Raw genomic sequence first — 22520 nt, 5'->3', positions numbered from 1 at the left:
TGGGGCAAGGGTCCATCTGACCACTGATACCTGGTCTGCAAAGCACGGTCAGGGCAGGTATATCACCTACACTGCGCATTGGGTCAACCTGCTGACGGCTGCCAAGCATGGAATGCGTGGCTCTGCAGCGGAGTTGGTGACACCGCCACGACTTGCAGGCAGGCCTACTGCCACCTCCTCTACTCCTCCTACTCCATCCTCTTCCATAACCTCCTCGGCTGAGTCCTCTTCTGCTGCGGCGTCTGGCTGCACATCAACTGAATCCCCCCAGCTTCCCAGGGGCTATTCCACATCCCGGATACAACAGTGTCACGCTGTCTTGGGGTTGACTTGCCTGAAAGCAGAGAGCCACACCGGACCAGCACTCCTGTCCGCCCTGAACGCACAGGTGGATCAGTGGCTGACCCAGCACCAACTGGAGATCGGCAAAGTGGTGTGTGACAATGGAAGCAATTTGTTGGCGGCATTGAATTTGGGCAAGTTGTCACATGTGCCGTGCATAGCACATGTGTTGAATCTCATCGTGCAACGCTTTGTGTCTAAGTACCCAGGCTTACAGGACGTCCTCAAGCAGTCCAGGAAGGTGTGTGGCCATTTCAGGCATTCCTACACGGCCATGGCGCACTTTTCAGACATTCTCCGCCCCGAAACAACATGCCAGTGAGGCTAGATTTGAGACAGCCCGACACGTTGGAATTCAACACTCCTAATGTTCGACCGCCAGCTCCAACAAGAAAAAGCTATCAACAAGTATTTGTATGACCGGGGTGCAAGGACAGCCTCTGCGGAGCTAGGGATTTTTTGGCCAAGTTACTAGACGCTCATGCGCAATGCCTATAAGCTCATGCGTCCTTTTGAGGAGGTGACAAACCTATTCAGTCACACCGAAGGCACCATCAGCGACCTCATCCCATTTGTTTTCTTCCTGGAGCGTGCCCTGCGAAGAGTGCTGGATCAGGCTGTAGATGAGCGTGAAGAGGAAGAGTTGTGGTCACCATCACCACCAGAAACAGCCTTGTCATCATCGCTTGCCGGACCTGCGGCAACGCTGCAAGAGGAGTATGAGGAAGAGGAGTCAGAGGAGGAATGTGGCTTTGAGGAGGGTTAGACCAACCACAGCAGGCATCCCAGGGTGCTCGTTGTTGTCACCTATCTGGGACCCGTGGTGTTGTACGTGGCTGGGGGGAAGAACAGACTGTCAATGACATCAGTGAGGAGGAGGAACGAGAAATGAGTAGCTCGGCATCCAACCTTGTGCAAATGGAGTCTTTCATACTGTCATGTCTGTTGAGGGACCCTCGTATAAAAAGGATGAAGGAGAACGACCTGTACTGGGTGGCCACGCTACTAGACCCCCGGTATAAGCAGAAAGTGGTGGAAATGTTACCAAATTACCGGAAGTCAGAAAGGATGCAGCAGTTCAAAACCAAACTAAAAAATATGCTTTACACAGCTTATAAGGGAAATGTCACAGCACAACGGGACCTAACTAGGGAAGAGTTCAAAGTAATCCTCCTACTACCATGACCACGGCGGCAAGGACAAGGACACTTTACAGATGTGTTGGTGATGGAGAACATGCAGAGCTTTTTCAGTCCTACACATCGCCACAGCCCTTAGGCCCCTTTCACACGGGCGAGTTTTCCGTGCGGGTGCGATCCGTGCGGCGAACGTATGGCACCCGCACTAAATCCTGACCCATTCATTTCTATGGGGCTGTGCACATGAGCGTTGTTTTTAACGCATCACTTGTGCGTTCAGTTGAAATCGCAGCATGCTCTATATTGTCCGATTTCGACGTGACGCAGGCCCCATAGAAGTGAATGGGGTGCGTGAAAATCGGATGGCATCCGGATACCATGCATTGCGTTCAGTTTTTTTTTGACGGAAGTCACTTAGCAACACTCCTGGGCTATATAATACAGGAAGTAGGCGTTTTTTTTCTCTGTGTCTGTCTGCATGTGGTTTGTGGCAGCACATGAGGGATCAGTTTTCTGCAGCTTTTTCAAGCCCTCGCGGAGCGAATAGTTGTCAGCATGCCCAAAAATCCACGTGCAATGGATGTGGAAAAGCTGATTGTCCTGGTGCAGGATAGGCCCTGCCTCTGGGATCTACGCTGTTCCGAATACCAGGACAGATATAAAAAGGACGCTGCCTGGGAGGAGGTTACCCAGGATCTTTTTGCAGCCATATGGCAAACGACCAAAGGCCAAAGTCGCAGGAATTTAAGTAAGTTAAAACAATGTATACATGTTTGATCTATGTTGTCCTCCCTAGTCTATATGCCTTGTTATACGTTAGTTTACCTATCACTTTAGAAATTGATCCCTGTTCCTTTCTTGCCTTTCTATTACCAGTTGAAGAGGTCAAGAATCGTTGGCGGAGCTGCCGTGACCAATTCCGGAAGGAAATGAGAAAGTAGGGGCGGAGCGGGGCTGGTCTCCACAAGAAAAGGCCGTACATCTTCCGGGAGCAGCTAATGTTCCTCCGCACTGTCATGGATCTGCGTCCGTAATGGACAATGGCGAATTGTTACATACTGTGAATGTTTTGAATGGATCAATGTGAAATGTCATATTTTGCAATAGCAAACATTCACATTGCTCCTTTCTTAACCCAAAGTAGGATATTAAAATGATAAGTTGAGTAAAGATTGATGGTACGTAAATAATGTAGCAGGATTAACCCACATGCTCTATGGTACATAGATGTCTAATAAATGTTTTTTTTTAAATTTGGTTTACTCGTTTTGGTTAAAGTTAACACGATAGTATACACGAGTATAGACCTTATATTTCTGAGTGTGTGGGTTATCCCTGCTACATCTATACTACCACAATTACCACATATGTCTATTTTTGGTTGGCAGGGGAGTTGCTAGTGTGTGAAAACATCTGGGGCTCAAGGCCACTGTACAACGCCCCCGTGAATCCAAGTTACACCCATGAAGCTATGTCGCCATCCCCGGGGGGGAGGGGGGCTTCATAGTAGTTATTAACCCCTTTCAGCAGTCCCCCCTTCAGTGAATGGGGGAGTGCTGAAAGTGGTTTAATAACTACTGCGAAGGGACTAGCCATCTGGGCAACCCCCAGATCACCCCCCATGCCCCCTTGTACTAGTTCCGCTACTTATCTGTTGCGCTGGCATGAGTTCAGTCACTTCTGTGCCATCGGTGCTCAATCGCAGCAAATAAGTATCGGAACTAGTACAAGGGGGATGATCAGGGGGGTGATCAGGGGGTTGCCCAGTTCCAATCAATGGAAAAATTCACTTTAATATTTCCTTAACATTCTATCAGCAATCCAGCATAACATTCAGGGCACTGGACCAAACATATGGGGCACAAGCCCCGAATGTTTTGCCATAATGAAACCTTGGTTTGTTGGACCTGTTAGTACTATGTGACAAATGTAGAGTGTGTAGCTCATGACAGGAATATGTTAATAATAGAATTTTTCGATTCCTCATGTTTATATATTTTACTCATTTTGTAGAACGGAGGACAACCTAGAGGAGGAAGGAGAAGAATCGGCACCACAATTGTCGAGTGCTTGCGAGGAGGAGATGACAGCTGGGCAGCAGGAGACTCTTCCAGGACCAACACCAGCACCTTCCGAGCCTCCCGCAGCATCAGGAGCTGATTCCCCCCCTCCCCCCTGGCTCTACCCATCAGGTCCAGACGACGGGCAAATCCTCCTGCCGAGTCCAATGTGAATGTCCAAGTTTTGGATTATTTATTTCGGGCTCGGCAGGAGGATCATCACGATATGTTTGCCCGTAGTCTGGCCCATTATATGCGGCAGCTACCTCCAGAACGATTATTATGGACAAGAACATTCGTAGAAATCGTTCTGGAGCTAGCAAATTCCCTTCCTGATCCCTCGGTCATGCATGACGCCCTTGAAAATTTACGCCGCTATGGGCAACTAATTGTCCCCAAACACCCCACTGTTTCCCAGCCATTACCCAACCAACCACAAATGCCCCCCCCAAGGGATCATTATGGGCCACCAATGGCACCATATGTTCCACAGATTCTGGGTGAACCCAGCTATGGGCCTCCGGGACCCTCGCCCAGTCGAGCTGGGCCACCACAATGCCTTGGCCCCCCTTCCCAGGCACAATTTTCAAGGCCTCCTTCGCAGGGCCAATATTCTGGCCCCCCATCCCAGGGCCAATATTCCGGCCCCCCATCCCAGGGCCAATATTCCGGCCCCCCATCCCAGGGCCAATATTCCGGCCCCCCATCCCAGGGCCAATATTCAAGAGCTCCTTATGAGGGACAAGGTCAAAATCAGCCTGGACCCTCACAATATTCGGCCCCTCCTTATCAGGGATCTTCTTTGCCGTCAAGGCAATATGTTAATTTGTAGTCATTTGGCCATAAAAATGTATTTATTTTCATATCCCAGAGATTTTCTTTTCTTTTAATGTGTGCAATAAAACACATTTTTGTTTTCAAGCTTCGAATGTGTCTGATTTTATTTTATTGTGCATACACATACCACAATATATAGATAGTACATTTGTACTAGACATTAGTAACCACATAGGACACATATGAAATGTTAATTTTGCACACAAACACTGACGTTCAATAGTTTATATTTTTAGGGGTTCTTACTTCAAAAAGGAGGTCATAATAAATTTAAATTAGTTTGTTTTATTACACATACATACAAAACATGTTAGACCAACAAATCTATACTCCTCCAACACCATATAATCAATATTAAGACATTTGTTTAACTCTGTATTATACCGAAAAACATTTTTACAATTTTGAATAATTTAGCCACATTTTGTAGGTAATAGAAAAATGAGGTATTAGTACATATTTCACATACCATGTAGATTAGACTATTTATTTGCAAAATATGTAAGCTCGCAACCCACGTCAAGGGTCCTCATAATCTTGCGAGTCCCTAACTAACAAAAATCCAAACTTAACTAAACTCAAACCATCCTGGTTATGAAAATAGAGTGGCAAACACAAAAGTCCATGCATTGAGGACTACTGTTGAAAAGGAAAAGAACCAATAGGGGACATAAAATAATCCGGAAAAAAATCCCGCACTCTGAGTCCAGCATATCCAGATCGTCCAAGTAGTAAAGTGTCTCTGGGTGATGGTGTACTGTACACTTGGGCGTCTTCATCAGGTGTGGCCTCATAGGTGCGTATGTAGTTATGCAGCACTACACATGCCTTGATGACCACATTGACATTGTGTGGTGCCAGCTGTATTGACGACTGGAAAACCCGCCATTTATTTGAAAAAATGCCGAATGTGCACTCCACAAACCTTCTGGCTCTACTTAACCGATAATTAAAATTGCGCTTCTTGGCATCCAAACCGCGTCGAGGATAAGGACGCATCAGGTGGCTAGAAAGGGCAAATCCCTCGTCCCCTACGACCACATAAGGCGCAGGTGGGCGAGTAGAGCCAGGAAGGTTTGCTGGCTGTGGTACGTCCAGTTGGTTGGACTGAAGCCAGCGACCCATTCTGGAAGCCCTGAAGATGCGAGCATCTGCAGAACTTCCATAGGACCCAATACCTACAATTATAAACCTGTAGTTTGTGTCAGCCAAGGCCAACAAAACTACAGAGAAAAACTGCTTATAATTATAGTATTGGGACCCTGAGTTCGGTGGCTTCTTAACCCGTATGTGTTTCCCGTCAAGGGCACCAAGACAATTAGGAAATTGAGCCCTTTCCTGGAAGCCATGGGCTATATCAAGCCACTGCTGCCTGGTTGGTTGTGGCAGCACTGAAGCCTTCAGTGTCAACCAAATGGCGGCACATGTAGCCCGTACCACGCCAGCAATTGTGGAAGTGCTCATTCGAAAAACAAAATGCAAAGACGAAAAAGAATTACCAGTCGCCAGATATCTGAAAAGAAAAATAAAAAAAATAGAATTAGATACTTTCAGAGCATATGTTTTTAAATCTAGCACATTATTTGACATTATTTAATGGAAAAGTAGCTGATAAATATATGAAACAAGCAGATAGTGGTATATTTTGACAAAAATATGATTTATATTCTGATATAAAACTAAATAAGGAATAGCATTGAAACCTTCAAAAAGTTCAAGACAATTAACATATACACACAGGTGAAGTGTCCTCATCATTACAGGCTGCATTTGAATAATTAACCCCTGCGGAACTGGATTCTGGTGTGACTAATCTAACCACACACAGTTTATCACTAAAAATAAGGGAGTTTAAATACAGGTCTACTTCATTTACGCACTCAGGCATATAATAGTAAAAAATTAAAATACATAGGCCATTGACCTAACAACTATGTATTGGAAAACAGGGTGGCATTAAAGTATTTAGTCTGAAAATATATATAGTCTTACCTTAAAGTAATAATAAGCCGTTCTTCAGGTGACACACTCCGCCGCATATTGGTGTCCTGAAAAGTTAAGGAAGGCCTCAACTCCTCCAACAGACGATCAAAAGTAGACACCGACATGCGGCAATAATTGAAGAACTTTGGAGGGTGCGCACGGAGCTCAGCGTACAAGCCAACAAAGATACCTTTGCTGGCACACTGCGAAAGTATGGGATGCACCCACATGCGCTTCCTCCGCGGCTCCTCCTCAATCATTTCTGGCTGCTCTCCAAAACAGCGGGAGACCAGCCAGTGCAAAAACACATGGTCAGTGGATGACAGGGTAAAAGTGGACATCCTGCAAAGGATAATCCACTAACAAACACACACACCAATCAACACACAAACCACTCCACCAAAAAATGGAGCTGTCTGTTAAAGGGGATATTAATTATTGATATTTATGCAAATATCAGTAATTAATATTCATAAATAGGCGTAATCGTCTTGTGATGGCTCCGCCTATTTATGCCTTAATGAATAACAAATCACTACTGATTGCCCTACACTAATCACTAAACTAGCTGCAAGCGCCTTACTGACTACCCCTAGTGATCACACATTACACAATTGGTATAAATGACACGGTATTTATTAATAATACATTAGTTATACAACACCAACAATATACTAACTCTATTGCGGCGTTACTTTACAACCAAAAAGGTATTAGGTTTATAACTATATATATCTATAACAAGGGGATAGATATATATTGTTATAACCACGCACTACAATATAAATATACACACACTAATACAATATACTGACACGGTTCTAACTACACTACACAGTCCCAAATCCCACCTACAATCTAACTATACAATCATACAGGTATAACAGCCCTCCCGCCTGGCTCTATAATATCCCTATGGGATAATAGGGGTGAGGTATCTGGGGGGTAGGCACGACAGGGCTATCACAAAACACAGCAAGGGTTGGGGGCAGAGAATCAGGGGTAACAGGGTACAGCAATATGGGGTCAGAGATAGCAGCAGTATGGGGTCAGGGATAGCAGCAGTATGCAGCAGTATGGGGTCAGGGATAGCAGTATGGGGTCAGGGATAGCAGCAGTATGGGGTCAGGGATAGAGTATGGGGTCTGGTGATAGAGTATGGGGTCAGGGAGCAGTATAGGGTCAGGGAGCAGTATGGGGTCAGGGACAGCCGGGTTATGGGGTCAGGGAAAGCGTTGGTGGGATAGTGGTAGGGAGTAGAAGGGGGAGATACTTAGCGGTGTTATGCTCGTTGTCCAGGGGGGCTCGTTGGTCTAGGGGATGCCTCTTCCGCCGGGTCACTTACCTGACTGCTGAGCGGAGCGCCGCCTGTCTATTTAAACTTGGCGGCGCCCGCTCGCAGTCTCCCTATTCGCGCCGCGCGCATGCGCACCGCCGGCCTCAATACGTGGGCCGGCGCGGTGATATGACGTCACCGCGCCGGCCCGAGGATCTCGGAGCGCGCTTCCAGGGGGGGGGATCCTTTGATCCTCCCGCCTGTGAAGCGGACGCTTACCTCCGGCGCTGTAATTACAGCGCCGGAGGTCAGCCACTCGCAGGGGCATGGGAACTCTTTGTTCCCATGTCTCTGTTAGGAGCATCATCCCCGGCGTGGCCGGAGATGGTGACAAAGGGCAGAGGATCTATTGATCCTCTGTCCTTTGTGGAGGCCGACGCTGGACATGATTGTCCAACTGTCGGTCTCCTCCCAGCAAGCGGCATGATTCCGGCCATATATGCCTATAGATGCGTGGGGCACATCCATAGGCATATAGGAACGGACTTTACACATGGGGGCATGTTATATCTATCAAGGGGGCACATTCCTATAAAGGGGGCACATTAAAGGGGGCACATTAAAGGGGGCACATTCCTATAAAGGGGGCACATTAAAGGGGGCACATTAAAGGGGGCACATTCCTATAAAGGGGGCACATTCCTATAAAGGGGGCACATTAATACATATACACAGAGATGCATGTTGCCAAGGGGCCTACATACATCTCTGTGCATATCCACAGATCCCACCTGGAGGAGCCCATATACAAGGGCTAATATATATGTATATATGTCACGGCATACATACATATATATTTAAATATGACCATTCCTTCAACAATCCCCCTGTTGTCGGGAATACGACAATAAACATTTTGGGGGAAGGGTAGGGCTGCCTTTGCCTCTTCAATCTACCCCTGGTGACTTTTCCGGGAGGACTAAAGTGATCTGACTCTTAGGTACCTAGACATCACCCATCGTGCTCCATCCTGCCTCTCATTAAAACGTCTCCATCCCCCGAGTACCCCATGTTCTTCTCCTTGGATAACTTTCTTGGTATCCTATGATCTTCAGGTGTCAGCCACTCCCAACGTAGTCTATTCCTGACTAAAATGGCTTCACCCTTGCAGTCTTTAGATCACTCCATTCAGCGACCGTATTCTCTCTCTTTGCCAGTGTTGTTCTTCTGGCGTCCGTTACCCCCACTGTTAGTGCCGGTAATTAATGTAGCACCTCCTTATGGGGTACGGACGGCCGTAGGCTGACCTTTTAATGACTTTCATTTTAATTGAAGACTCAGTTGTTGGAGAGGTTCTCTCCGGGACAGATACATAGGTTTTTACAAGGCAGGTCAGATTTTCTGGTGAGAGGTGATGTCATAGTACCTAAATTTTACCCGCGGGAAGGAACCCCGCACTACCATCATTCAGTCCAACCCTTACAAAAAATCACCATTGTCAATATTGAAGCGGCAAATACCTTAGTGATGAGGGGCCTGACCCTAGGGAATCTACTCTACCCCACTCACACAAACATGTCATATCCCTCCCAATACAATTCAGTGTGTACCCATAGAGACTCATGCCACCTGGCCTTACTTTCTATACCTCCCAAGACACTGGTAGTTAACCGACCCTTGTGTCCTTGGGGAAATGACTATAGGATGCACACGTGCGTCCAGCCATATTGTAGTATGGCTGTCGCCCATCTGCACCTAGAGTGTCCATGGGTACATAGGAACTCACATGCAAATAATCAATGTAAATCTATACACAATATATGAGGTCACAGGGTGGTCTATGATTATACCCCGAATCCTCCTACAAAAATCTACTACAATACGTGTATGCATACACACAATGTTATGAGGTCACAGGATGGCTTTTGGATTTTCATCCCGACCTTCATAGGAAACCGTATGTCCATGCGATCTCTGTCTTCAGGACTTTGTTGGAGCTAAGTCCTGAGCCTCCTGCGATTAACTTCGTGAAGTTCTGTCTGGTTCTGGTTTAGCTGGTCCGCAAGTCTCTTGACCCTCCTGTAGATTAGACACAGTCCCGTGTACATGACTATTACCAGAACCAGAAGAACTATCACCGGATGAATCAAAAGGTTGAAGAAGGATGTTGCCTTTGGACTGTAGCCGAACAGACTTTCCCACCAGGAGATCTTGGAGTCTTTGTCCAATGCGGTTGTGATTGCCGTAATTTTATTCTTGTCGTGCGTCAGTTGGATGGTGGCCTGTTTCTCTGTTTCTCGAAGATCTTTAAGTATTTTGTCTTCTTGGCTGAAGTCCAGCAGGAGATGTTTGAGTTCTACCCCAAAGCCAAGAGGAATTTTCTGGAGTCTCACGGGTACGTCGGGGCGGATGTCAAGTCTTTTCTCCGGGGTGATTGGTGTTCTTCCTTGTATCTCTGCGACATCTAAACCTAGGACGGGGCTAAGGGTGCAATACGCTCCAGGGAGGAGTACTCCTCTCTCAGTGCAGTTAGTTCCATAGATTGTATAAGACATGTTTTGCCTTTGGTACCAGCACCAATACCCCTGTCCCAAGTATTTAAGGGAAGAGGGTATTGGGCTGGCCTTCATCTCACAGGACCCCTCGGTGCTCCAACATTGGTGTCTTAACACCCGATCCTGACTACCTTGACAGAGGATAGCATCCCCTTTCTTCCAACATCCCTCTGTGTCTAACAGATAAGGATGGCCTTTCTCATAGGTTAGAACGCCCGCGGGGAGCTGTGGATGAAGCACCGTCTGGTTATTTATGACAACCCCTAAGTTAATTGCACTGTAACCTTGTCTAAGATGGCCAGATACAGGAGCCAATGACGAAGCAGTGCAAGTGAGATTCCTACAGCCGTGCCACTGTACTACCCACCAGTTGGTGTGATTGGCTGCAAAAGGAGATATAAGAGGACTTACACGTTGGCGGAGGTTAAATGGAAAGTGGCCGCCGTACAACGATGATACAATATGTTTAAGGTTGCCTGAGAGTTCACTCTGGACTTGCGTACACGCCAGAGCGAGCTGAGCTCTATCCTGTTCTTCCAAGAGACCCACGACTAACCTTCTAAACTTCTCTCGTAAAGCAGAAGATAGAGAGGTAGTGGCATCTATGTGCGAATGCTGCAAACCCTCTAAGACGTGGTTTACATCAAGCTGGGTCTCGAATCCTTCTCCGGCGTGTCGCGCAACATCCCCAAGTTTACCTCTCAGGACTTCCATGTTCATAGTGTTCAGGGCGCCCACTCCCAATGCACCTCCGCCTAGTCCCATGGCTATCAGATCTCTTCTTCCCCTTTGATTCCTGTGTATGAGATCATCCTTTCTTACCTCTTGCCCCGCCTCTATCCAACCTCTTATCATGTCAATTTGGTTCCTCACAAACTCCCCACATCTGTGATCCCATTGGTCGACTCGGAAGTCATCTACGGAAATTCTCCAAGTGAATAGGACAAATTTTGTCCCCGTGATGATCTTCCATGGGGATGACAGTTGAGGAGCTATAGGATCTGCCAATTGATGGATAGGGGCGTTGCAAGAGTCTAAATGCATTTTTACAGGTTGGAGACCTGTTGCTTCATAGGGGATCCTCACCACGGTTACACAAACTTGCCCTCTACCTTTGAACGGATACCATTGGTCACTTTCTCCAACCTGTAGCACTAGTTTTCCTACGGGTTTGGATTTAGACAGATAGACCCATTGTGTAAAGGTCCAGCACCCTTCATCTACTGCCTCGCAAAAAGGCCATCTAAACGAACCATCTATATTGATGTCAAAGTTAATATCCCTGCTACTGGGGTCTTTCCAATCGGAAGACACATACCTACCCCGGTATTCCTCATTCATAGGGGTACCGTCCATCCATACCTCCACTGTAGGGGTATCCACTCCATTGCACACCAAATCCCATCTCCAGGGATTAGTGTCCAAGGTTACCATCTGGGTATCTTGTTCCCAGTGGGCATAGGTGATGAAATAATATCCAGTCACCTCCTGAACACAATTGTCTCTCATGATGGTGATCATAAAAGACCGTATGGATGGAGATCCCTTTAACTGAGCATACCTGAGATCCTTGGCATCTGTCCGTACTTTTAAAATGGTGGCTCGGTAAAAGCCTTCCAGTTTTACCGGACCACTCTGGTCATTCCATAGGACCTGGCCAGAGTTACTGCAGTTTAAGTTTAGCATCATTATACTGGTTCGTATGTAATCTGTGGACACATGTCCCTGAACATAACTGGATTCCCTAGTGATGATCATCTGGGAATCTCTTAACATACAATAAGCTTTTAGGGTGCCCTTTACCGGAATGGGTCTGTCAAAATATGTCCTTACCCTCAGCCCATCTTGGCTATCCCTCCTTATGAAGGTAGCTTTAAGGATATACCAGCCACTATATTCTGCACCCGTGACATCCTCGGGACTCAGAACCCCCTCCTTGGTACACAACACTGTGGTAGTGTTGGCTTCCACTTGTTTGTAAGGATGCAAGTGAGGGTCCCTAGACACCCATCTTAAGGATCTCATAGGAGTAGGGTCAGAGTCCCGAAAATGTCTGAATTCTTTGAGGCAGAGGGCATGTAAATCATGTTGTATGGCAGACACATTCTCCACAGGGGTATAGTGTTGAATTACACCTTGGGCAAAACTCTCCCTCTGGAAACCATACAGATACCATTGTCCTGGTATAAAGGAAGAGTTCTCGTATGGTTTCAAGATTTTGCCCTCCAAACATTCCACCATTAAAAGGCCGGGTTTATTAACTCCCAGGCCCTCCCCCGAAGAGGTTGAGCCCGCCATCATCATGCTTACCACCAGTGCCACAAGTTGGGGATATGCCATGTTCAGAGGATCTCTACATCTTTTCAGGCTAGTCGTAGCCTTGGTGAGTCTCCCTCCTGTGATCTGTTAATTCAATGTGTGTGTAATTAGTTTCATGGATCCACCCTCGACCCACCAATACCCCCCCCCCTGGTCACCCAACTCTGTGAGGGTTCCTGTTATTGAGTTGGGGAGGCTCGGGTGGCCTTGGCCTGGTCGATATGGATCCATAAAACTCCCTGCCGCCTACGTGACTTTTTCTTGGTCGTCATCGGCCTTTGCACCTTTAGCATGGTGTCACCCATTACTTCAAGGACCTGATATGGTCCTTCCCAGTTTGCATCCCAGGGGCCGGCCCGACGGAAGATTTTCACCATCACCAGCTCTCCTACAGAGGGCATTGGTGTTTCCCCCTGTAGATACGGTCTGTGTAGCCGTATTGCTGCATGAGGCAATAACTCCTTCAGGTTTAGTTGTACCTGTTGGAGAAATAGGTCTCTGGCGATGGCGTTCTTCATCGGTTCTGACACCAGGGGTTCATTGGGCAGGCATAGGGGCATTTTGCGTCCGGTCATTAGTTCGAACGGGGTGATACCGGTACTGGTAGCCTCGGTAGCTCGGATTCCCATTAGCACGGCTGGCAGAGAGGTTACCCATGAGGAACCTTTCTCCAGTAGTGCTTTAGAAAGTCGTGTTTTTATGGTCCGGTTCATCCGCTCCACGATGCCCGCTGACTGAGGGTGGTAAGGCACATGGAATCTTTGCTTTATGTCTAAAAGACCACAAAGCGCTTTCATTACCTTACCCGTGAAATGGGTCCCTCTGTCTGACTCTATCAATCTGGGGATACCCCATCGTGACAGAACCTGTTCCCAGAGAACACGGGCAGTGGTTGTAGCCGAATCGTTAACCGTGGGGATGGCTTCTACCCATTTAGAGAAAACATCCACTACCACCAGTGCGTAACGATAGTTACGACTTCCTGTTGGTAAAGGTCCTATAAAATCTATTTGTAGTGCGGACCATGGACCATCTGCAGGAGGGACTCGCTGCAACACCGGCTTCAGGGCTGACGCCCTTGGGTTAACCTGAGCACATACCAGGCACTGTTGTGTTACTTCCTCTACTGTGTTGGACATTCCCGGCCAGTATAATTTGTCTCTCAGGAGAGACAAGAGTTTATCCCGGCCCAGGTGTCCAAACAGTTGGTGGTTCAATCGGGTCAGTTCTGCTTGCAGATGCTGTGGAACCACGGGAAGAGGAAGTTGTTGTGTACCGGTATCATAACACAGGATCCCTTGCTGTCTTGACCAGGGATGCTGAGGAGATGTGAGGTGTGTCATTAGAAGAGGGTCTTTTGCTTGTTCCTCCTCAAATGACATCGGGCCTTTACTCAGGTTGGTACGAACTGCAATGTGGTAGGCTGGTAGCGCCTCAGTGTCTGTTTCCTGAAGGATCCCAGATACTGCCGCTAGTTTGGCCAATTCATCCGCCTTGTTGTTACCTAGCGTCAAAGGCTCATCCCCTTTCTGATGCGCAGGGATTTTTATGATGGCTGCTTCCGCCGGGTGTGCCATGCCCCATTCCCAAAGTTCTTTCAGGACCGACAAATGAGCCAGAGGTTTGTTTTGGCTATCCACAAATCCTCGTCTTTTCCATGTGTCCAGGTGCAGGGTGAGAGAACGAACTACATATGAACTGTCGCTATATATAATTCGTTTCCCTGGGGGTTGAAGAAGCAAGGCTTTCTTGACTGCCTCCAGTTCCGCCCGCTGTGCCGACATGTGACCTGGTAACTTGACAAGATTCTGGGTACCTGTGGTCTCATCCAGCACAGCAAAACCTGTGACATATGTCCCATCCATGAAAAATCGAGAGCCATCAACAAAGATGACTCTGTCTTCTGGATGTTTATCGGTCCTGAAAATTTGTGGCGCCTTGATGTGCGCTGGTTGGCCACAGTCATGTTCGGTGCCAGTTAGGTTCAGTAACTGGGACAGAACATACTTGGCTTTGTGGTTCACCTGTAGACTCCGGCCACTGAGATCCATAATCCACCTCCCAAATCTCTGTTGGGAGACTCCAGGGAGTGTATCACGGAGCAGGAGGGCCAATGGAGAGTGTGGAGTCTGCAAAGTGAGGGGCCTGAAGCCTACAATATGCTCAGTGGTTTTGACGGCATAGTGTATGGCTGCCAGTTGTTTGGCACACTCATCGAACCCTCGTTCAACAGGCGAAAGTAACCTGGAGAAGTATCCCAGCGGTCTAGTGTCATACCCTATCTGCTGTAGGAGGACCGCTGAGATAGACTCCGTCCCTGCATGCGCCTGTATGGCTATTTCCCCTTCAGGATGGGGGGTAGCCAATACAGGGGCAGAGGAGAGGTCCCTTTTCAAAGTAGAAAAGGCCTCTTCCTGTGCATCAGACCAACCTTTGATTGAAGGGTCTTCTCCTCTGAGGAGTTCATAGAGGGGTTTTGCTTTGGCAGCAAAATCCTCTATGAACTCCCTCATGAAATTAGCAACTCCCAGGAATTTTCTTAAATCCTGTAGAGTACCCGGCCTAGGTAACTTTACCATGGCTTCCACTCTGGCTGCCACGATCCCTTTGGCTCCAAAAGAAATTTGGACTCCAAGAAAAGTCACCTCCGTTCTGGCCAAATTTGCCTTGTGGGGACTCAGATTGAGTCCCGACTTGGCCAGGAGTCCCAATAGCTCTTTTAACAGAACCAAGTGTTCTTCTATGGTTTCTGTTTGTAAGAGCAGGTCATCCACGTATTGCAAAAGGCATCCTGGCTGTGAAAATACACTCAGAACGGCCGCCAATGCCTGGTGAAAATACGTGGGACTACTGTGGAATCCCTGGGGGAGTACACCGAACATGTACTGTTTGTCCCCTACTGTAAAGGCAAATTTGTACCTACAGTTTTCAGTGAGTTCAATAGAGAAGAACCCATTGGCAACATCTATGGTTGAGAATATGCGACTTTTGCCGCTTATTCTGGCCATGATGTCGGGAGTCTGTGCCACCACTGGAGCGGACATTGGGGTGTACTTGTTGAGGACCCGGAGATCTATGGTGAGCCTCCATGCATTGGTGTCCTTTTTCTTTACTGGCCAGAGGGCATTGTTGCATTTAGAATTGCCTTCTATGACCACCCCCTTAGTTTTCAATTCTTGGACAGTGTCCAAAATTGAATGGGTGGCTTCTGGCGGAAAGCGGTATTGGCGTTGAGGTGGAGGGTCGGGACCTTGTATGTCCACCTGAACTCCAATCAGTCTGCCACAATCGTTTTTTCCCTGGGCACACAGGTCGGGGTACTCATACACAATAGGCTCAAGATCTGGATTATGCGAGATCTCAGGCCATTTGTGTTCAAGTACTTCAGTAGAGTCATCTACTGTTGGCAATGGTGGTCCCAGAAACTGGCGTTGGATGACAAACACCTTGGATTGTCTGGGACCCTTCCATACAATACTATTTGCCAGATCTAGGATCCACCCATTTTGTGTCATTACGTCGGTTCCAATAATGTTGTCAGAACCGGGGTAATACCACATGGGGATCCTAAGGGTTGTGTGAGTGGTAATCTGGACAATTACTTCTTCTATTCTGTGGGCCTTCACCCCCCCTTGTTGGTGATCAAATCCGATCACCACACACTGAGGGCTGTTGGGATGTAAATCATGTTTGACATTGGTAATGGAAATTTCCGCACCAGTGTCAAGCATGATTTCGGCATCCTGATTTTTGATTTTGGCTTTTATGTGGGGTCTCCCTGAAGAATCCAGTATGATAGGACATACTGGCGCCAGTTCTTTAGGGATCCCTGATCTTCAATCAATTTCTACCAGACTCCCAGTAGGTACCTGTGAGGTACATACTGCCACTTGTGGGTTCTTGTTATGGACCCTTAGTGTGGATTCCAGGGATTCCACACTCCTTACCGAACGCGCAGGGTCATTCACAACAGCCACACGTTTTGGTGTCTGGACCTGTGAATGTCCCAGATATTCCCCCACTGGTTTGGCATAATTAGGTTTCATCTTGAAACCGTTATTATTGCCCGTTCTCTCAGGATTTGTCCGGTTATTACGTGACCATTGTGGACAATTCCTCTTTATGTGCCCGTATTGTAAACATAGGAAGCATCGAATGCTTCCTATCCTTTCCAATGGCGGGGCCGTGGGGCGAATAGTTGAATTACCCTTTGTGTGCTGTACCCGATCATCTTGAGATATATCAGGTACAGGCGCACGCTCCGTCACTTTGACGAATTTCTTATTGAGCAGTGTATCCTGTCTGCACTGCTCAATAATCATAGCAGCATCCGTGAGGGATGGTTCCCTGGCTGCGCTCAACCGGATTGCAGTATCAAGGTATGGGAATTTCTCCACAAACATACGTATCATACCCTGTGGAATTCCGACACCGTGATCCTTTGTAACCCTTCTATACATGGCTTCAAACCTACTACACATAGACAAAGGTTCGTCATGTATAGTGGGTTTGAACTTGGACAGGATATCTGGAGTGACGTCCCAATGGCCCGTTGCCAGTCTCATGAGTATGGAGAGACGTTCCTCCTTGTCATAAAACTGTCCATTCATGGGTTGTGTCCTCCCCGTTACCTCATACCTTTGGTTTAGGTGTGTAGGTAACCATAACTTGAATAACTCCATGCGATATTCGTGAGCCACTGAATACTTGTTACAGTGACCCTCGAAGATATCACATGAAGTAAACGGATCTACAATGGGATCATATTTTGGGATCTCCTTGCAGATCCGTAACAGGAAGTTTATCCTTTCCATACTGGAATGGTTAGGATAAAAATCTTCCTGTCTTTCCGGACGCGTTGGCGGATTGGAAGTGGTAAATGGCCAACCACTTTCCTCTCTCCAATCGTTGTCCTGTTCCTGGAATCGGTTGCTACCCCTATTCTCCCTGGGTGTTTGGGTAAAAGGTAGCGCCCGTTCCACCTGTCCCCTGGTGTCTACTGCCTCGGGTGTTTGATCCGTGGAAGATATTGGCGCTGTAGCCGCTGTCTCCCCATGTGCCGTTCCCGAAACACAAACCTGTTTCGTGGGCAACATGCTATTAGTACCAGGCCGTGACAGATTCGAGATGACCTGCTGCAAATCCGGTTTGCGTTTTTGCAGCCAGGTCCTCTCGAACAATCATGCTATCCATAGATACCGTATTGTTCCTGAACTGATTTATCTCAGTGTACAGTCTGAGCAGTTCCTTGTCCATGTCAGAGTAGAAACTCTCCTTATCCGAGAGTCTAGACTCTAACACGCAAATCTCCCTGCCCCTCTCGGCTGTACACTGGGACTTCTCTTGCAGTTGTGTTTGTAATGTGTGTAACTGTTTAATGTTCTCAACACAACAATTGCAGTGAAAGTTTGCCATGTTGGAAACTTCCTCTGCCTTTGTTGTGCTGTTAAGTGTTTCTAGATGTTCTGGCTTCCAAATGATATCCTCAAAGGTATGAACCAATTTGGCTAGCATTTGGAGTCGTTTTTTTGTTTTTTTGAACACACTACGATTAATGCACATTTTATCGTGAGCGTATGCCTGGTCCAATAAAGTGGACCATAGCAGCTCAGTGGATTTGTAAGTGGTGGGGATGATGGGGTTGTATGTGCTATGTTTGCTGAGGTGTTGCAGTGTGGTGAAGTTCATACTCACTTTTTGACGAGAGGCCATCTTCATTGGTGTCGTTGATACTTGTGTTGCTGCGTGGAGGAGGTCCTTCAATATTCGGAACGCCTTCTCCCGTTCAGCTAGACGACTTTTGTTTCAACGATGATGGTTCTCTCTTCAGTGGTGTTGTGATGACTTCTCTCCAGTTGGCGTGTAAGGGAATCAGAAAATATTAGTACACAAAGATCAGGAAAGATTTTAGATTCTCTGCTGTAGAGTTTGCTCTGTGTCCGGTTCTGATCGAGAAAAACCCGCTCTACCTGTCCGAACTTGCAGGCTATGGACGCTCAGATCCACTGACCGCGTCCTTCCCACCTGATTAGTTCACAGCGTAAGCGGTTTTTCCGTTCCAAAACCAACCACAGATACAAACTCACAGCAGTGGGCCTGGCTCGCCAATGTTAAAGGGGATATTAATTATTGATATTTATGCAAATCTCAGTAATTAATATTCATAAATAGGCGTAATCGTCTTGTGATGGCTCCGCCTATTTATGCCTTAATGAATAACAAATCACTACTGATTGCCCTACACTAATCACTAAACTAGCTGCAAGCGCCTTACTGACTACCCCTAGTGATCACACATTACACAATTGGTATAAATGACACGGTATTTATTAATAATACATTAGTTATACAACACCAACAATATACTAACTCTATTGCGGCGTTACTTTACAACCAAAAAGGTATTAGGTTTATAACTATATATATCTATAACAAGGGGATAGATATATATTGTTATAACCACGCACTACAATATAAATACACACACACTAATACAATATACTGACACGGTTCTAACTACACTACACAGTCCCAAATCCCACCTACAATCTAACTATACAATCATACAGGTATAACAGCCCTCCCGCCTGGCTCTATATCTGGGGGGTAGGCACGACAGGGCTATCACAAAACACAGCAAGGGTTGGGGGCAGAGAATCAGGGGTAACAGGGTATGGGGTCAGGGTACAGCAATATGGGGTCAGAGATAGCAGCAGTATGGGGTCAGGGATAGCAGCAGTATGGGGTCAGGGATAGCAGCAGTATGGGGTCAGGGATAGAGTATGGGGTCTGGTGATAGAGTATGGGGTCAGGGAGCAGTATAGGGTCAGGGAGCAGTATGGGGTCAGGGACAGCCGGGTTATGGGGTCAGGGAAAGCGTTGGTGGGATAGTGGTAGGGAGTAGAAGGGGGAGATACTTAGCGGTGTTATGCTCGTTGTCCAGGGGGGCTCGTTGGTCTAGGGGATGCCTCTTCCGCCGGGTCACTTACCTGACTGCTGAGCGGAGCGCCGCCTGTCTATTTAAACTTGGCGGCGCCCGCTCGCAGTCTCCCTATTCGCGCCGCGCGCATGCGCACCGCCGGCCTCAATACGTGGGCCGGCGCGGTGATATGACGTCACCGCGCCGGCCCGAGGATCTCGGAGCGCGCTTCCAGGGGGGGGGATCCTTTGATCCTCCCGCCTGTGAAGCGGACGCTTACCTCCGGCGCTGTAATTACAGCGCCGGAGGTCAGCCACTCGCAGGGGCATGGGAACTCTTTGTTCCCATGTCTCTGTTAGGAGCATCATCCCCGGCGTGGCCGGAGATGGTGACAAAGGGCAGAGGATCTATTGATCCTCTGTCCTTTGTGGAGGCCGACGCTGGACATGATTGTCCAACTGTCGGTCTCCTCCCAGCAAGCGGCATGATTCCGGCCATATATGCCTATAGATGCGTGGGGCACATCCATAGGCATATAGGAACGGACTTTACACATGGGGGCATGTTATATCTATCAAGGGGGCACATTCCTATAAAGGGGGCACATTCCTATAAAGGGGGCACATTAAAGGGGGCACATTCCTATAAAGGGGGCACATTAAAGGGGGCACATTAAAGGGGGCACATTCCTATAAAGGGGGCACATTCCTATAAAGGGGGCACATTCCTATAAAGGGGGCACATTCCTATAAAGGGGGCACATTAATACATATACACAGAGATGCATGTTGCCAAGGGGCCTACATACATCTCTGTGCATATCCACAGATCCCACCTGGAGGAGCCCATATACAAGGGCTAATATATATGTATATATGTCACGGCATACATACATATATATTTAAATATGACCCTTCCTTCAACATGTCCAACAAAACAATGCATGCTAGGGGTATTTATATGGTGTTTGCAGTTACAGGTGAATGTAGTGGATTGATCAGTTTTTTTTAACGCGCGTTGAAAAAAACGCATGCCATCCGGATGTCACACGCACGGGAAAAACGTCGGAACGCGAGCCAAGCGTATAATGAACTGACAGCACTCGCCTGAAAAATCGCAAGCTTTTAACTGAACGCACCCTGAACGCATCCGGCTAAAAAACATGACGCCCGTGTGAAAGAGGCCTTAGAGAATGACTCGACCGACAGGTGGCAGACTACCTCGCCTTAACTGCAGATATCGACACTCTGAGGAGCGATGAACTACTTGACTACTGGGTGTGCAGGCTTGACCTGTGGCCTGAGCTATCCCAGTTTGCGATAGAACTTCTGGCCTGCCCCGCTTCAAGTGTCCTGTCAGAAAGGACCTTCAGTGCAGCAGGAGGTATTGTCACTGACAAAAGAAGTTGCCTCAGTCAAAAAAGTGTTAATTACCTCACCTTCATTAAGATGAATGAGGCATGGATCCCGAAGGGACTGACAGTAGGGGATACGTTTAACTAACAAAAGGCCTGATGACATGCCTTGGCCTCAAAATGATCCCCACGCTGCTGTATTTAATGTCTGCATACCGGATGACTTTCGTGAATTCTCCGCCACCAACTAGGGTTCAAGCCGCAATGTTTTAGTCACCTTTCTGCCTTGAAAACATCAATTTTTCCGGCCGCTGCTACAACATTTGTAGAAATTTGCGTTCGCCGTTCGCGAACGGAAAATTTTATGTTCGCGACATCTCTAGATAACACCTTTATTTAGACGCATTATCTAAACTAGTTGTGTTAAACCATCACATTCAATTGATTTTCAATGGCTTTTGTTACAGGATATCATGATGAGTTTAGAAATTTAAGTTACGAGTTTGAGTGTTAACTCTACAACATCTTTATGTGCCAAGGCTAATACATGATGCATGTGCACTTTGCAGCTGAAGGCATCTGTGTTGGTTACAAGTTCACGTGTTCCCACATTGCTGAGAAAAATTATGTTTTAATATATGCAAACGGAATCTAGGAGCAACGGGGGTGTCTGCATACACCTACCGTAGAGGCTCTGCCCTCTCTGCAATTGCCACACCCTTTCCACTTTGGCTGATTGGTTGCAGAGAGAGTTGAGCCTCTAGGTGTAACGGCAGTTCCACTGTTGCTCCTGGAGGCTCATTTGCATTTATTAAAATATATATTTTTCTCAGGAATGCAAGTACATATGAACATGGGACCTCAGATGCCTTCAGCTGCCAAGCGTAGTTGCAACAGGTCAATTAGTTTCATAGGTACAAATCTGCTGACAGATGCCCTTTAAACTGAAATATATGTATTATCTAGAAAACCAAGGGGGTTTGGCTGTCCCCAATATCAGATTATTTTTCCTGACATCTCAATTAAAAATCCTTACAAGTGTGGAACTACTTGTAAATCCTGACTTTTTTTTCAGTCCAAAATAGAGGAAACCAGATGGAATGCTGGTTTCCGTTAATTATTCTCCATTGAAGTATATGAGGATGGATTAAAATGTAAAGGTTTCCATTTGGTTTCCAGTATATCAATTCCATTTTTTTCCATCAACATGGTATAACAGAAAGCTATAACGGAATGTGAACACCCCCGAGTTGTGTAAAAAAAATGAATTCATAATAAGTCTCTGAACCTGGGAGTACAAGCTTTTTTCCAGGTTTCCAACTTTTAAGATAATGCATTTGGTTTGAGTAAAAATAAAAGAGATTTATAGTTTAAATAGACATACATCTCTAAGAAGTAAATGTTTGATGCACCCATATTTTATAAATGAGTATGAATATTGTACTACTTTCACACTAGCATTTTTATTTTCCTGCATATAGTTCCGTACTAGGGGCTGTATACTGGAAAAGAACTGATCAGGCATATCCCCATGCATTCTGAAGGGAGAGTAATCCGTTCAGGATGCATCAGGATGTCTTCAGTTCAGTCATTTTGACTGATTAGGCAAAAGAGAAAACAGTAGCATGCTACGGTTTTATCTCCGGCGAAAAAAACTGAAGACTTGCCTGAATGCCGGCATTTTTTTCCATAGGAATGTATTAGTACCGGATCTGGCATTCAAAATACCGGAATGC

Source organism: Bufo gargarizans, chromosome 3, assembly GCF_014858855.1.
Source record: "Bufo gargarizans isolate SCDJY-AF-19 chromosome 3, ASM1485885v1, whole genome shotgun sequence".
NCBI lineage: Eukaryota > Metazoa > Chordata > Amphibia > Anura > Bufonidae > Bufo > Bufo gargarizans.
The sequence above is the reverse complement of the archived record's forward strand: the minus strand, read 5'-3'. Positions refer to the sequence as shown.